At 36.2% G+C, this 18,963-nt stretch overlaps 1 long non-coding RNA gene across 1 annotated transcript; it reads left to right on the plus strand.

Moving 5' to 3' along the window:
• The first annotated feature begins 813 nt into the window (after positions 1-813).
• Positions 814-18,342, plus strand: LOC150075554 (uncharacterized). Its single transcript, XR_016547906.1, has 3 exons — positions 814-942; positions 6,054-6,160; positions 17,790-18,342. It is a non-coding gene; the product is annotated as an uncharacterized LOC150075554 (long non-coding RNA).
• The last annotated feature ends 621 nt before the right edge of the window (positions 18,343-18,963 follow it).

Below are 18,963 nucleotides of genomic sequence, written 5' to 3' on the forward strand. Positions count from 1 at the left end.
TAATCGACGCGACTCGAGCTCAGGTCTTTTCTACACGGTGAGGGGACGACGGCTATTCTACTAACTGCGCTAACCACGAGGGAAATACCGTTGCAACAAATAACGCACAATTTCATATAGATGTAACATTTGTTTCATAAATAAGAATTAATACAGTCTGCGCGAGTAGCACAGTGATATCGTTAGCATCCTCCCCACACCGCGTGGAAAAGGCCCGAGTTAGAATCCCGTCGATAACGCGAGGAACTTTAATGGGCTTTTTTCACTCCGTGGCTGAGTTAGTCGGTCTGAGGCGTAATAGCAAGGTTTTTTCCTCTCAGAAACAGAGGTTTTTCGTTCAGCAAAACAGACAAATCGACCAAGAACACACGCAATTAACAGACATAAGACAGCACGGCAGATGAATTTAATTATTCGGGTGGCCTAAATATAATAGTCGTGCAGTACACAGTCTGCACCTCCTCACATGGCAGCTCTGATTTTACGTGTTCAGAATATAACTACATTTACCTGCTAGTATATAGAACGATCCGTTGCCAGAGCAACGCTAATTACGTCGAGTGTCGTCTTCTCTTGGAAGGTGGAATATATTTGATTTCACATTGAACATCAGCAACTGTTTAAGCTGTTTTGTGATCTTAGGTGAAGGAACACCATTCTAGGTTCTGTGGGGCAGAGAGAAGTAATATGTTTCTACTCTGTGCAGTTGGGCGAAGTGCGCAGGCGTGCTGGGAAGTTTACTTCTGATCCAGCGTTTACCGATTTTCAACATAGAAGAAGTGTTTGGTATAATTATCAATTAAACGTGTTATGAAAATGTTTGTTTTGGCCGCGATTCAGTTAAATGTGCCCATAACAATAAATAATGTAAGAAAACAGTGAAAATGCATCTCATGAGACAATTGTGTATTGAAGAGTGTTGCGTAAAATTTTCAAGATCAGGTACGCAATTTTTTGAATACTGTACTGTATTTCCATTCATGGTAAAATAATTGTAAATGTGACCCTCTCTGACCTACAATGGCCATGCAACAGTATTTGCAAAATATGGAGACTTGATTTTCGCGATGCATCTAATTTTGTGTTGTATAATTCCGTCTGCTGAGTGATTCAGATCATTTTCTGAAATGACGCTCATTGCATGTCTAGTGTTGGAATCAGTTAAAGTGTACAAAATGGAATAAGGGGCAGTTTGAAAATAAAAATAAAAATTATGTCATGTGTCTAGTGTTTGCATGTATATAGTATGTTATGGCTGCCAGTTCCTTCAAGGTCGTAATTTTCTTCAAAATACTTCTGCTATGTCTGTGGCTGTTACCATACTGATCTGAAACAGGTCAAGTAAAATATTTTGGAAGCACTAACGTTTGCACACCATATAATGCATTTATCAGAATTCTAATGGAGACCAATTCAACTCATGGGTACATAACATTTACTGTGATAGCTGTGACCATCTTTCATTTAAAAGGATGGCAAGGTAGTAGCTGACAGTCCACATACTTTCTGCTATGACATTGCCATCTTATAATGAAACTTGAAGAGAAACCATTGATCACCACAAAGAATGCTTCTTTTGTATGACGGTCATTTTGGTGTATGAAAAGATTAAAGGTTGAAGAAATATCTGAGATCTCATTGAAGATTTTACTTCCTGATCTTACTTTAGAGGTGAAAGACATATGGTGAAAAGGAAGATTGGCATTGGTATGGGCAAAATGATGCAAGGAAACAATACTTGTACAGTGTATTTCGGGAAGCACTAAGCTTTTCAGAGCATATAATGCAAAAAAACGTTCTTAACCACTTCATCTTCTTATTTCTTCTAATAATTTGTCTAAACCTTCTTTAAATTTATTCAGCTTACCCACTTCCACAATACTAGTGGGAGCTTATTCCGACAATCAGGGGGCGCCTCCATAGCTGGGTGGGCAGGAGCAGCAGTGTGTAGCACACGCTTCTTGATTAGACCGGGGTTCGAGCCCGTGACCACCAAATGCGGAGGATGCGGAAAGGTCAGGGAATGACCACTGCATATCACGGAGCAATATGGCCTTAGTTGCTAATGCTCCTAAAAAAACAACAACAACTAACAAATCAGTTACTTTCTGATTACCTCAATTAGTTCATCATGTACATGAACTCAATGCAGTAATTTGCATTTTTAAATGTCAAACCTCAGTTGCCATTTCTCAGCCTACCTGTCCAGTTTGTCTATATCTTAGTATTAGTAGGTGCAAATTATGCAAGGAAACAAACTTATACAGTGCCAGTAAAAAAAAAAAAAATATATATATATATATAGTTGCATCCTCTATTCTTCCCTCTAATAATTTTATTTGTCTAATCTTTCAATTTCAAACTGTCAACCTTCACGATACCAATTAGACATTTGTTCCGATAATGGGTTACTCTCCAGCTGAGTGCAGTTTTTGCATGTCCTTCAACCATTTAAATTTATATCCCGTGTAAAGCCATAAATGCTTAAATCAGTTATGATTCCTGTCATTAAGTCTCCTTGCAGACACTTAATTCGTGGTGCTTCAATTTGCAGAACTGCAGTCTTTATTGGTGAGACTACCCTTTTATGTTCCTAACTAATCTTATTGCTCTTCTCTGCACCCATTCCAACAGATCCACATTCTTCTTAAAATGAGGCTTCCGGACCTGTATACAGCACTGGAGGTTCAGCCTAACTATTGCCTTATACAACTGGATACAACCTCCTTCTTGCTGCTTGCAAAATTCCACATATGATTGACAAAACCCCCAGATTGTCCAAGCAGCCTGTCTCCACTTTTAAGAGAACCTCACATTTGAATGTACCCACGAGTCTCTTTCATTCACCACCACCACGCTGAGTGTAACGTTAGTCGAGTGGTACATTAGGATTACTGCTTTTCATATGCAATTCCTTGCATTTATCAGTGTTAAACCTGAATTACCGCTTCTCAGCTCAGCTGCCTAATTTTTCTAGTTATTGTTGCAGTTGTTTGCCATGATTCCTGTCATTAACCACCCTTCTAACCTTTTTATCATCTGCAACCTTGGACATTAAGTTTGATATGCCTTCATCAATATTGTTAAACAAATATTGTAAACAGTAAAGAGCCCAGCACTAAACCCAGAGGTACTCGACTAATAACATTAGTCAATGAATTATTACCCCTGTCTTCTGCCACTTTTCCATACCTTTATCTTGTCTCCAATGCCACATTACTCCAGTTTATGCAACGGTTATTTATGTTCAACACTATCAGCAGCTTTACTGAAATCTAAGTGTATGAGGTCAAAATTATTTAGATTTCTGTGATTTCAAAGAAACACAATTAGATCTTTACTGGTAGTTATTCAAAGGATTTGATGTTCACCTATGATTTGTGGATGTTTTTTGGTAAAAGAGCATGTTTTCTTTCCATAAGTTACACCTTGACAACATGAAAAAAGTAATTTTATACTTGTACTTAGCAAATACAGAATTGAGAAGAAACAAGAGGATACCACCGTCAAAGCCTTGCACTTTCAAACCATAAATACTCGTATCTGTTCAAATGAAAATAATAATAGCAAATAGTAATAATAAATGTAAATAACAGTTAAGAGTAGTGTATGTTTATAAGTACATCTTGTAGCTGAAAGCTGTTCACAAGTAAAGCCTTAATTTATGTAAATTGATTAAATAAATTAATAAATAAAAGGAAGGTAAACTGAAAATTTTAAAATTTTTGCTAACGGTATTGCTTTGAAATGCCTCATATTTCCCCAAAAAAAAAAAAAAAAAAAAAATCCCAAATCATACTTTGAACAAGTAAAGAAGTAATGATGAAACTGTAGTTATCTCATAATGGGTTATTTGCAGTGCAGACAGGCTGCAAGAGTAGCTCATGGTGTCTTGTCAATGATATACAGGAATTTTTCTAGCAGAGATAAGGAGGTGATTATCCCCTTGTATCAGGCCACACCTTGAGTACTGTATACAGGTCTGGAGGCCTCTTTTCAAGAAGTGTAGAGCTGCTAGAACGAGTATAGAGAAGGGCAACAAGATTAGTGAATGGAACAAAGGGTTGCTCTTACAAGGAAAGGCTAAGTTTTGTAAATTACAGTGTCTGGAGACTAGGCACCGGCGAGGTGATCTGAGAGAGGTGTGTAAAGCCTTGAATGGTTTGAGCATGCTCTATACTGATGGGATTCTTCCTCTTGCTCAGAATAATCACCTGAGAGGGCATAAATTCAAATTGAGGAAACACAGATGTAGGATAGATGTGCAGAAATTTGCCTTTAGCCAGCAGGTAGTTGGTTGGTGGAACAGACTTCCATCCCTTGTTTTGGAAGTTGATAGCCTAAATAAATTTAAGGCTCAGCTGGACAGATATTTTGAACGAACAGAGGGTTGAAATGGGAGTGATTTTTTTTTTTTTTTTTTTTTGGCTGATTCTGCATAAGCTTGCTTTCTTGCATCATTTGCCTCTGCTAATGCTAATTTCCATTATGAGATAACTACAATTTAGAAGGCATTATCCTACTTGCTCTGTTTTGCACTTGCCCTAAAAGTATATGCCCTATGTCCCGCTTGCCCCAATCACATTTCTATTGTGTGTATGTAACCGTATCCTATTTTTTCAGAGCAATAAAAATATAAAAATGGACTTTAAAGGCATGAAAGAAATAAACAAAAATAACATCAAAATAAAAAATTATTGTTTTGTTAATAAACAATTTATTTTTCTTTATGCATAAATGTTTTGATATCAAATTAAGGAAATAACCACAAGCTTAAAATACAAATGCAAATTATTAGTTTTAAATTATACTAATCATTTAGTGGAAGAAAGTAACTGACTGCTTGCACAAAAGTGTGTAAATCAATGTCCCCGTTTTGTCTATCTGTTGTTAATTTTATTAATTTCTTGTTAATACTCTTGTAGTTACAGTTTTTATGAGGTGGAAGATTTCCAACATTTACTAATCCTAGTATTCTCTTAAAGTTAGCTTGTTTTTTTACTGTAATTATATTATATTACTGTAGATATAATATAATATATTATATCTACTGTAATTATATTATAATTATAATATAATAACCTTAATAGGTATTATCCCTGCTGTAAAGAGCAAATGTCATGCTGATGTTTGGCTACTATTTCAACGAATTCTTAGGTCGACAAACACAGATGGAAACACTGGGGGGGGGGCATTACCTCACTTGCTCATCAACCTCCTGTAAAGGGTCATTAGAGTGAAAGGGATTGCAGGTATGCAATTATATACTTGCTTAGGGTAACTGATAGTAGCACCCCCCCCTTGCCATTGGGATGTGATTACGGCAGGTCACCATTAGGGCATATGTGATTATGGCAAGTGACCATTATGGCAAGTGAGACTAAAACATTTAAACTGCTGTTACTCCATGAGCACCAGACCCTTGATCACATACACCTCTGAGTGATCAGGATGTCCAGGAAAGTAATAGAAGGGAGGTGATAACATAAGAGCAATTTCCCCTCTGACTGGTCCATCAGGTAGACTGAGTAACTTATCTTTCACACAAAGGTCAATTGTCTTGTATTTATGTACATGAATTTTATACTCTGAGTTAAAAATAGGCAAATTTTTCATTATAAACTTATATTCTGTTGCCAAAAGATGTCCATAATGCATCTCATTTCTCTCCCCCCCCCACAGATTACTCTTTATTATATTTTTATTGGAGATTTGATCCTTAAAGTGTAGGATAGGTTACTTGGTTTCTCTGATAGACCAGTCAGCAGTCAGTCACTCTTACAGCATTATCTTTCTTCTCTTACTTGCCTGGATATCCCAATCACTCAGAGTTGTGCTCGTGATCAAGTGACCAGTATGGATTCCAGTACACGAAGCTCTTTATAAAAGGTAATTATCACAGAGAACTAGCGGTAGCCATCTCTAAATAAAATAATGTAGCTAAAATTTGAATAAAGTATGAAGGGTAGAATGAATCTCATTTTCTTATTTTTTATAATATATTTTAATTATGTAAAATTTATGTATTCAATTATCTTTTTTTTTTATTTTAGATTCAATACCAAAAATAACTTGCTTAAATCTAAGAAATTGTGAAAGGAAACAGAGCAACAAAGAAGCAATCAACATCTCTTTGGCAAGTAACCATATCCACATCAAAGTGAGTAATCAGTAATATCATCAGAAATTAATTAAATAAAATAACAAGAAGAAAATCCTCTACCATACAAAAGAGGAATCATAAGAAAGCTCAATGTATATCGATACAAATAAGCAAAATGTTATTGTACAAAAAGGAATTCTTAAAAGGAAGAATCACAGAAAGCTATTATCAGAGGATAAATGTAGTATAACAGGAATAAAAACTGGAAGTAAGCTCAACTATACATGCAGAACCTGCAGAAAGACATTTTCAGGTAATTGTAACCCCAAAAGACATGAATATTCACAGCCAGGTGAAACCATTTCTGTGTGAAACATGGGAAAGTATTTTCAAGGTCAGATGCTTTAAAAACACGTGTTGCTTCATCCTTGGAAAAAGTCTTTCCTTTGTGAAATATGTCATGAAGTATTTTCACAGTTAGCAGAGCTGAAAGAATATTTCTTAATTCATGATTCTTGGAACCCTTCTTTTATAAACTGTGTGACGGCATTTTCAGAATCAAGTTGTCTGAAATGGCATTTAAAGGTTCATACACAAGAGAAACCTTTCTCTTGTGAAATATGTGGGGAGACATTTTCATTAACATATCTGAAATCACATTTAAAAGTTCACACTGGTGAGAAACCCTACCATGCAAAATATGTGGCAAAACATTTTCCAACTTAAGAAATCTAAAAGGTCATTTTGTGATTCATACACAGGAGACATGTGGTCAGGCACTGTCAACATCACATAGTATGAAAAGGAGAAACGCTTTACATGCAAAATATGTAGAAAAGCATTTCTTCAGTCAGGGCATCTAAAAAGTCATTTATTGACCGACACAAATGAGAGGCATTTCCTTTGTGAAATGTGTGGTAATGCATTTTCAAGGTTAGCTTATTTGAAATCCTATATGCTGGTTTGTTCTAAAAAGTAATCTGAGAAATGGGTCTGTTTACCTTAATATATTTCTAGCATCAGGATTTTAGCATTAGCATACGATGTAAGAAAGCAAGCTTATACAGCATCAGGCAAAAAAAAAAAAAAAAAACCTTCCCATTTCACCCATCCAGTCACTCCAAATGTTTGTCTAGTTCAGCCTTAAATTTATTTAAGCTATCAACTTCCAAAACAACAGATGGAAGTCTGTTCCTGCAATCAGCTATCTGCTGGCTAAAGGCAAACTTCTGTACATCTATTCTGCAACTGTCTTTCCTCAATTTGAATTTATGCCCTCTCAGGCGATTATTCTGAGCAAGAGGAAGAATTCCATCAGCATTGAGTATGCTCAAACCTTCAAGGCCTTATACACCTCAATCAGATCACCTCGCAGGTGCCTAGTCTCCAGACACTGTAATTTGCAAAACTTAAGCCTTTCTTCGTAAGAGCACCCCGTTTTGCTCCATTCACTAATCTTGTTGCCAAAAGAATAATCCAAGAGCTAACTGTAAAAGCGATACTACACATACACATGCCTAAACTCTCGATTTGAGTTGGGAGTGTAAAAGTAAAATGTAAAGTGTATTGATGTCTTGTGGCACCGGGCATTTCCCCCAGCTCTGTTGCTTTCATTGTTGGTGTACCAGTTTGCTGGGAAGACCAAAGATTTAAAAGTGTGTGGATTTTGATATGTGTAGTGTTGTGTATCATTGTTCATCTGGCCATTTAGCTGCTGGATCCCTGCTGAGGCCCAACTTTGCTCACACTTATTCGGGAGTGTGGTATGTATGTGCCTTGAGTAAAAAGAGAGTTCACACACAAACCAACATGTCAAAATGTTGGACCATATTGTGTCATCAGCAGGCATCTGTAAACTATGAGATCCAGCATCTGTATAAGCCTAAGGACCGATGGTACATGTTGATAGACTAATGAAGGTTACTGAAAACAATTTTTGGAAATAAGAACTGAAATAGAGGAGCAAATGTGAACAGACACAAGCCCGTGGCGAACCTCAGCTGAAACAAGAGGAAGGAGAGAAAGACCAAGAAATTTGGTGGGATGCACTTCTGAGTCATATGGATAGAGTGTATCTGCAGACAAGACTAACACCAAGAACAGCAGTTTAGCCACACAGGTTAATTAAGCGGTCACTGTCATCAGAGGAAAGGCAACAGGCATTACAGCGTGACCCACAATTGTTTTCCACACTCAGGAACATCTTCAGATAGGCCCACATCCAACTCAAATCTAAGAAGCAGAGATTACCAGAACAAACAAACAGAAACAGCAGATATTAAAAGTATTGATGAAAGGCAAAAGCTCACAGTTATCTTCTTAAGTCAAGAGAAGGAAACCCCGATAGAGTGTGAGGTGTCACTATCCACAGATGAGGCAACTCATGGGTTAGAAATATCTGCAACTGAAAAAAGATGACACAACTGACAATGTTGAGACTGACGATGATCTTAGAGGAAGTAGACCATTGACAATGAAAGGAATATCAGACGTGGAAGATAATGAAGGACAGTTACCCCGAGATGCAGTAACATCATTTAAGGAGACAAAAGATGGACAGATTAAATTTAAAATATCAAAATAAAAATGGCTCTATCAGAACCTGAATAACCTAGCTCTAATGGTAGAGCTTGTACAGGAGAAGCACAGGAAGTTAGAAAACTGTATAAAGTGGATGGAGTAAGTTTTAAAAAAACATTATACAGTATATGCTCAAAATTGTGTGTCCAACAGAAACATTAAAAAAAAGGAGAAAAACAAAATTTGAATTTTTTTCTTTGTAATCAATGCATCGATGATGAACTCTAGGAATTTTGAGTATTGAATAGAACTATACCATTTGGGTAATATACCAAAATTTAGTGAAAGAAGTTTAGGCCTCTATATGTTTTTTCCTTTTTTTACAAAATATAAAGAAATGGGATGAGAAAAGGGAGGAACCATACATAGTTGTGACTTCTTTCTCTTTATTTGTAGAAGAGAAAAGAAAGAAAAAGAAAACATATTTGTTTTATTTTAATACAAACAAAAAATATATAATTTTGAAAAAGTATCATTTGTCATTAACATTGTTAACCACACTATCTAAGATGAGCCCATCATCTTGCAGGGAATAAAGTTATTAGAACTATCCAAGCTCACAAGAAGGATATTATTATGGCAATTGGAGGAGCTGAATCTGGATGAACTCCAGCAGACATCTGCCAATCTGAGAATAGAGATGCACCAAGTCAAAGAGTGTTATCTCTGCCCTCAACCATCCGCTCTCATGGTCTGTGACAGGAATGGGTAAGACAAGCCTTGAGTAATCCATTGTGCCTACAAGGTCTTACTGCCTTATGTAACTACCGAGCTGAAAAACTGTGCTCCACTAGGGACGAGTGGAAGGAAAAATAAGTGTTATTCATATACAATTAGAGAACACCTACATAAAATGTATACTGAGTCCATAGTATCAATTATTGGCTCATCAACCACACAACTGGATACTTGGAATTTGGATTTGGATATTAATGTCAATATTTTGGTTCTCAGACCCGAGGCTCAGCAAATCTCAGTAGGAAAAATGATAGAAGAAATATGTGTTGGCTTGCAGAGATGGATCCTCTGCATAAAGGCAGATGGGGTTGTTTGTGTGAGGGTACCGATTGTTAAGCTGGTTTATAAAAACTGTGGACCACGGAGAGAGAGAATCCCAGCAGACATTTGTGTAAATGATCCATTTGCGGATGCCATCAGTGACTCGTGTATTTACTCTCAAATAGATGGAAGAGTAAGGATCCTTATCTTAAATCTGAAGTACCTGACAAGAGAACTCCAAATTGAAGGAGCTGGAAGGAATGCCATATCCTCATGGCATTTCTTTGATGGTAATTAATTTTTTTACAAAGTATTAATCCTACAGTCATCCCAGTGTTGCAAGAACTGTCTGCGGTGACAAGAGAATGTTGGATAGAGGGGCAGCCAACCTGCTTCCAACATGATGTGGGAAAAATTTCCAGTATTTGGTCAGGGTGAAGGAAAAACCAAAATAGAGCTGGTGAACTATAGCTTAAATTGTTACTGTATTATATAGACTACGAGTTTGATTACCTGAAAGTGATAGTGTCAATAAAAAGGGGGTACCACATACTTTAGAAGAGCTAAGCCAGAATGGAATTCCCCACTGGTGGCCATTGAGGACCCATTTGAATTAGATTGAAATCTGGAAATGCAGTGTGAAACTTAAGGAATGTTCAAAACTAGTTGTAATTCCAATATTGGTATCAGTGTGTCAGTAATGTATTAATTTAAGATTATTTTTTTGGCACCAAGATTATTTGTATGTGAACCATACTTAAATATTGTATTTATGTAGCCAACACTTATTAAGTTGAGTATAGCAATGAAGCATATAGAAGACCTACTTAAGTACAAAGATTGATATAGTAATGGATGATGAGTAATGTCATCAATGCTTATATATAACAATCGACAAATACTATCCAAATGTTACTTGTATTCTTCATGTATCTGTGAATGAGTTCAGTCCTTTAATTTTCAATATAAGATAAGTATACCATAAGATATGTACACTTTTTAAAGTTAACATTCAAGTATGTTAGATAGTTAGAATCTAATTTTCGACCCCCCTCACATATTTATGTATGATTACTTGCATATTGTTATTTGAACTCTATTGTATTTAATGGAACTTAAAAAAGAATAATAATGATTTATTTTGAAAGAACATATTTATGTTCTACATGATGTTATTTGGATCACTCCACAATATGATCTATTGTAGAAGTAGGTTAATCTCCAGTATTTACTCTTTACAATGATGATATATTTTAGCAATGATATATAATAACGTTTACAGTTTATTTGTAATAATTGATTTGCACTTATAACTGATCAGACTTTAAAGCTTTTATTATCTAAACGAGAATTGGCACAATCCTGGTTACCCCCAAAAGTTTTATTTCTATGGTCACATGACCATAGTCAATGACTGCATGCACCTTACCTCTTTTCAGACGGTAATATTGATAAAACATTTCTCTTGGTCAAAATTACAGAAGAGGAGCATATACGTCTCCTTGTAGGAGGGAGGGTTTTCAAATCCACTTACTGGTTTTGAAAGTTTGGCAAATGGAGGGATGTTGCAAAGCAACTGTATCAAATCTCCCCCCCCTCTTTTTCTTTCGTTTAATGTAAATGAAATTTTTATTATTTAAGGATAGGAATGTTATGCACATTTGGTGGGAAAAAACTACTATGTTGAAATTCGCACTTGTCCTTGCTGTTTTGGGAAGTATATTTTACTTGTGCACCCATGGTGCATAGGTGTCAGTGAGTTGCATGGTGATCCTTGGGTGTTGCCAAGGTTTCTCAACAGGATTTGATGCCTTTCGTTCATAGGTTACAATCAGTTTTGAGTAGGTGGGTGTGCCTACCTGCATAACTTCAAAAAACACCTTATTGATGCTTTATTGATTGAACCCTGAGTTTTTTTATTGTGTTCTAAAGTCTTAATATTCTCTTGTGTCACTTCAAGGGAAATGTTATCTCAACTTATTTCCAAAACTTGAATAACTAAGCAAGTATCCACTCTAGTTAAAGTATGCCAGCCAACTGCTCGTTGTCCCTTTGAACAGATGTTACTAGGAGGCAATAAGGCGAAATGAAATGAGTCAGTTTTTTTTGCATGCAAATGTAACAATGGAGAGGAGTGCAACTTGAGTTTTAAGCCTATGTGTGTGTGGAAGCATGTGTTGGAGATTGCGAAGTACTGAAAAAGTCACATCTGCTGGATGGTGACGTGCTCCATGAAGTTAAACTCCTATTGGATGGTAAGCCTATTCCTATGAAATAGCAATTTCCATTCCTATGCTTTTACCTATGATTCATTGTTTTGGTGTCAGGGAATAAGTATGATTGCATGCTCTTTTAGAGTTCTTCAATCGATAAGCAGTCGAGGAAGTCGCAGGGCACCATTAAGAACCACAGGCTGCCAACCCCCTCCAGTCGGTAGACAGTATGCTTATGGGAGAATGCAAGTATCTAAAATCGTAAAAGAAATCTTAAACAGTAGTTGGTTTCATCTTATGTATCCATTTTTTTTGTTTTTTGTCGTCATAGTTGTACGAACAGAAGAGGTGGTGTGCAGAGTGTGTTTAGTGTCAAATGGCACCAGGGTTTCCCCCCCCATAACATACGTTGTGGGTGTGAAACAGAACGTTGTCAATGCCAGAGGTTTAAAGTTGTATGGATTTTGTATGTGTGTAGTATCGTGTACCATTGTTCCTCTGGTCATTTAGCCGCTGGGCCCCTAATAGGGCGCAATGTTTAATTCCAAAATTTTAGGCTCCTGTTACTAACAGGCATTTTCAAATTTTGTTTGAATGAAGCTATTGTTGTACTATACGTCCAGTACTTAACACAGCCTTCTCAAATTATGCAGATTTTATACCACTTGACATACTTTGGGACCTTAGAGGTGCAATTTCAAACTATTCAAGTTGTTGGCCTATTTGCATGAAGTATAACATTCTATAACATTATATACCATTGCTACTTGACCTATTCAAACACCCTCTCTGTCCAGGAAAATTTCTTAAACTTACCTTTGTGACAATTGATATTTTATTAGTCTTAATTCGCTATATTTTTAAAATTTTTTTATTATGGCCATCCACTGCCAAGTCAGTCCAATCTTTTTAAGCCTTCGTATTATAGTAACTTTATAAAACAATATTTTAAATTTATTACTATTTTAAATAATTATAAGAAATATATGCAGAAATACAAACATAATGATATTACACTACAGTGTTGCATTTCTATATTTTTGTAATTCATCATCATATAAAAAACCAAAATTTTTTTAGTTCCTAAGAACTTTAAGACATTGCAGCAAATATTAATGGTTTCATATTTTTATATATTAGTTATTTTATATTGCATAGTGACTATTCGATAAGTTATTTATAACTATATTTTAACTGTTTACCTCTTAAGGATCCCGGGGGCAGTTCACTGTTTGTATAGATTCTGACGATTAAGGGAATATTTTTACTATCTCTTGGGGTTTCATCCAGTTTGACTTAGGGTTGCTAACTGTTCTGGGCACTTCCTCCTTTTATAACTGTTTTATATTTTTAAATTAATAAACGAAATCCTCCCCATCCCAAAATTTTTGCCTAAGGCTTTGTATTCTTTGTTGTACTCCACACCACTAACAGTGATGGTGAATTTTTTTCACTAAAATTAAGCTGAAACTAAGTTAACAATTTTCATGTGTCATATAAAGAACAACAGATTAAAATTACTAAGTGTTCTTATCATTTTATTAGGTTACAATCTTATTTGCTGTAAAAGTTCATTCCTGTATCCCACCGCCCATATATGCAGAATGTGGGCTGTAAGATATAGATCAATTTATACCATTTGTATATAAACCATTTTAAACAATTCATATGTAAACCATTGTAACCCATTTTAGGCAGTTGATTTTGTAAATAATTTAAATGCTATACAGTGGCTGAGTTAATGAGTATCCCACAAGTCCATATGTGTGGGATGTAGACTGTAGGATATATGATTAATTTATACTGCTTGTACACTGAGCAGACAGAAATCATGGTATAACTACCTAGTAATGGGTAGGCCCACCTTTCACCAGGATAAGGTCAGTGACACGGCGAGGCATTGAGTCCACTTGTTGACGAAAACTTTCCACAAGTATTTCCATCCATGCTTGCTGCACTGCTGTCCATAATTCCGTCACATTCCTTGGTGGAGGATCCAAAGCTCAAATGGACCTTTCCACAGGGTTCATGTCTTGTGAATGGAGAGGCCATCCTATTGTGGTAAAATCTGCAGAATGCTCTTTGAACCATGTTCTTGTCACCACGGCTCTGTGGGGTGGCATATTGTCCTGCTGGAAGAGTTCATTGCCCTGTGAGTGCATGATGATGATGAAGGGATGCAGATGGTCTGCAAGGATGGACCATTCAGAGATGCATCTAGATGTTTCAGAGGTCCAAATGTGTGCCAGTGGAACACACCCCAGACTATTACTGACTGTCCACCTTCCTGAATAGTTCCTTGTTGACATGACAGGAGCATAGCTTTGTGCGGTTTCTGCCAGATATGCACCCTCCTGTCCTCGCAAAATAACTGGAAACTGGACTCATCAGACTAGGAGACCTGTCTCCAATCACCCAAGGTCCAGTGTCGATGTTCTTTTGCCCAATTGAGGCATAGAGTCCTGTGTTGTGGTGTTAGCAGTGGGACTTTGATGGGTCGGCGGCTCCCATAACCTATTGCGGCTAATGATCACCTGATGGTCTTAGTGGAGACGTTTCTGGCACCTTTGTCGTTGAAGTCAGCAGTGATTTGTGCCCCTGTCACTCTCTGGTTGCCTGAAACAATGCAAGATAGATGTCAGTGGTAACGTACATCCACCACTGTACCCTGCCCGCGATGAGATGTTATTCTGGAAATGGCATATTCCCGATATGCTCTTGATACTGTCAAACAAGGATGATGCACTTTCTGTACCACCTCCGTGATAGAGTGACCCATGCGTTGGGCACCCACTATCATCCCTCTTTCAAAGTCAGATAACTCACGACATTTATCCATACTGACATTGAATTACCATCTGCATGAATGCAGTGTACCTATATACCTGACAAGCAGTGGGTTCATCCACTAGTGAGATGGGTGACAGCGTCGTGCTTGCCCAGTAACTAGGTATCCCATAAATTTTGTCCTTTTGGTATATATAAGACATATTAAACCATTTGTAACTCATTTGTAAAATGCTACTTTACTAATTTTAAGTTACTGCATGCAGTGGCCAATTTAATTGGTCTTGGGAATTTCTGTTTTTTTTTTTGTTTTTTTTTTTCAGAAACTTTTTTGGTTTTTGATTTGAGCCCAATTGAAAAGTTAGCAACTGTTTTTAAATTAGAAATGGTTGATAACCCCAATTGGACTAGTTGTCTGTCATGGGAAGATAAAGAAGATGAGGGATTTTACTTTTAATGGACCGATTTTATGGAAAGCGAATTTATAGTAGAATTCTTTAAAAAAGTTTATCCATCATTTGATTTTGCAATGAGTATTTAGTGGTAATTATCATGTTCGTATTATACCAAATGACATCTGATATTAATTGAATGTTCTTCAAATGCTTCCATTGTGTCTATAGTTCGTTTTTGGTGGCTATCTGCAAATATTGTGTGCTCTGCTGTAACTTGCATATAGCTCAGACAGACATACCATTATAAATATTTTAAGTATTCCTGTGCAGAAGTGCATTAGCAACCATTGTGGATAATTGAACAGAATTTAGATGTGAGGTGATGGTTGCATACTACCTCAGTCTCCTTTTTATTTATGTAACTATAACTCATGTGGACTTCCCAGAATTCTCTGGTAGACGTCATTCAAAAATAGAAGAGTTTTGTTATTGTTTGTTATTTGGTTTTTAGGAGCATTAGCAACTAGGGCCATATTGCTCCGGGGATATGCGGTGGTCATTCCCTGACCTTTCCACATCCTCCGTATTTGGTGGGCACGGGCTCGAACTCCGGTCTGATCAAGAAGCGTGTGCTATGCACTGCTGCTCCTGCCCACCTGGCTACAGAGGCGCCTCATTAAAAAATAGAAGAGTGTAGGCTCAGACGAGTAATATCACAATAAGAAAAAAAAGAATTCTGGATGGCCTCATACTCAGAATGTTGTTGTTGACCATAAAGAGGGAGGTTTGTACCATGCCTCCTGAATATCTTATATGGTAAACATCACGGACAAAGTCCAAAAGGCTACAAGATCACTTGTTAGTACATCATTCGTCACAAGATACTAAATAGCCTTGCCTTTAGTGGTAGAACAGCTGCATATAAATCCAATATCACCTTCACCAATGTGAAATGGTATTTGGAGTAGGGTTGTTTACAATATTCACGAACTCTAAAACAGTGGCAAGAGGTGAGATCGAGTGAGAATCTTGCTATATGATGTTTTGTTCCAGTGAAAATGTGTTTGAGTGTAGAGATTGCCCCGTGCTTCCTGTCCTGGTGTATCATTGTGTCCATGAAGTACACTGTCTGATGGTGTGAGGATATATCAGCTGGTTTGAAATTGGTCTGTTTGTGTTAGCCTGAAATCATGAAGTCCATAATGTATATCGATGTTTTCGAAAGTTATGTGCTACCTATGTTGTGATTGTAGTATGGCAGTGAGCTGTGTCATTACTTGCATGGTAACAGTCCATGTCATACAGGAAGGGTTGTATGGGACTGGTATTTACAAAATGATGTTGAAAAGTTGGACTAGCTACCTTGGAGCCTGGAAATCAACCCACTGACCACTTCTGGATTGGATTGGAATGCCAGATTAGGCTGCTGCCAAAATGGCTTCCTAAAGTAGCATTGTGGAGTTTCTTTGTAAGAGGAACACAGGCAAATTCTGGCTAAAACCCCCTGGAAGCTGGTAGAAAGTATGCCCAGGGGGGTTGAAATCAAAAGGGATTTGAGAGAAATTAAGATGTAGCTGAAAAGGGCTTAATTTTTAATTAAGTTCTTTTTAGCTACCTCTGTCCAAAATGAAGTAATATAGCAGTATACTTTTCCATTTGAGCAGCACTTTTTTATTGATCAAATGTATGGGTGCAATATGAATGGAGCTCATAGTTTGAAGGGACTCTACAATATGAAATTGCACTTAGTAGCAAACTTAGTTTACAACTGAAACTATGCCCATAAAATACAGTTGTGGTTTCAGTTTACAACTGAAACCACAACTGTATTTTATAGCTCACTAATAGCATGAGGCATTTTCTCTAAATTTCTTGAATGTTAGAAGACAAATGACTTCTGTTGAACAGAATAACTGTCAGTCATTAAGATTTGTAGTGTGTGGGTTACTAAGTCAGATGGTGATAACTACAAAGAATAGGTTGAAAATATGATTGAACAGTAAGAAAAATAAGTTTCCAAAGACAGGTTATGTCTGGAAAAAGATGTGCTATTTGAAACCTCACTTGGTCTTTTTCAGACAATTTTGGGTAACAGGCAAGGAATTATTATATTATATGGAATGCTTGTAATATAATTTATATAGTGAAAACACTTAAGTCCACTACCTCATGGGTAGTACAGTTTTTAATTTGTGGTTGGTTGTATTTATCCAAGAAGAATAAGTGTAACAAAAATTTTAAACCACAGTAGGAAGATTAAATGAAACTCATTATTTTCATATTTTCTTCTTTAAGATCTTATCACTGTGTGAGCTGTGAATGTATTGACAAAATATTCTTGCATTCAAGAAAAAAATTTCTTGCATTCCTTCTGGAAAAGCTGGGTGTGCTATGAAAATACTAATGTCCTATTCAGAATCTTTGTATATGGATATAATCGTAAAGTAAGAATTTAAAAAAAATGCTTAACATTTTGTTACACAGAGTTTTATTTTACAGTTTCTGTTAATTATTTTGCAAAGGTTATGATGTTATTTTCAGTCAAGGTTGTAAATATAAATGTAACTGCTAAAACATTTTTCTGCGAGTAATTTTATTCAAGTGTTTCATTTTTATTTGTAGCTTGCCATTTTTAAATTTGAATAAGATTGTCTAAACTTTTATTATTTAGATTCTGGTCATTATATATATTCATTTTTTACTTTGTTTCAGATTCAACAGCAGAACTGATTTACATTTCCATGATAATGGTTTAAATTAAAAAGAAAGTACAATGAACAGAAAATATCTGTTGGGAAAGAAACCATATCAGAGTCTGTACTTTCATCACTAATCTACAGATGTCTGCTTGTGAAATTAACATGGAGGCTGATTTCAAAGAAGAGCATCTGTTCATATACAAAATAGTCAAATCAGAAGATTCAAATGCCCTGGATACAAATAACCAAAACAACATTGTTGAAAAAGACATTCTCGAAAAGAGGAATTGCAGAAAGCTGTTATCAAAGGATAACTGTTCTGCAATAGAAACTGCTCAAAATGAGCAGAATCCTAAATGTGAAACCTGTGCAAAGACATTTTCTGGAATTCATAATCTCAAAAGACATTTGCCAGTTCACAGTCATGAAAAACCATTTCTGTGCGAAACATGTGGGGATGCATTTTCCAGGTCGGACGCTCTAAGAAAACACGTGTTAGCTCACAATGGCTTGAAACCGTTCCAGTGTGATACCTGTGGAAAGCAATTTATAAGTGCTAGTAACCTGAAAACACATTTATTAGTACATACTAAAGAGAAACCCTTCATTTGTGAAATATGTCGTAAGGCATTTTCGCAATCAAGTAATCTGAAAGCTCACACATTAGTTCACACTCAAAAAAAACCCTTCACTTGTAAAATATGTCACAGGGCATTTTCGCAATCAAGTAATTTAAAAACACATTTCTTGATTCACACTCGGGAGAAATCTTTCATTTGTGAAATATGTGAGAAGAAATTTTTACGATCAGTACAGCTGAAAAAACATATCTTAGTTCATGCTCTGAAGAAACCCTTCATTTGTAAATTATGTGACAAGACATTTTCTGAATCAAATAATCTAGAAAAACATTTAAGAGTTCATTCTCAAGAAAAACCCTTCTCTTGTGAAAAATGTTTGAAAGCATTTGTCAGATCATGGGACCTCAAACGACATTTAAGAGTCCATACCCAGGAGAAACCCTTTCCAGGTGAAAAATTGTGATAAGACATTGATCATCAATTAATATGAAAAGGCATTTATTAACCTTTTGTTGGTAGTATGTCATCTGACATATCAGTTTTTAAAATTTTTCTTTTTTTAAAAAAAATTGTAAATTAAATCAGTCCTCCTACGTGCCTTTGCCT

The sequence above is a fragment of the Mastigoproctus giganteus genome, chromosome 14 (assembly GCF_048544385.1).
Source record: "Mastigoproctus giganteus isolate SK-2022 chromosome 14, ASM4854438v1, whole genome shotgun sequence".
NCBI classification, from domain to species: domain Eukaryota; kingdom Metazoa; phylum Arthropoda; class Arachnida; order Uropygi; family Thelyphonidae; genus Mastigoproctus; species Mastigoproctus giganteus.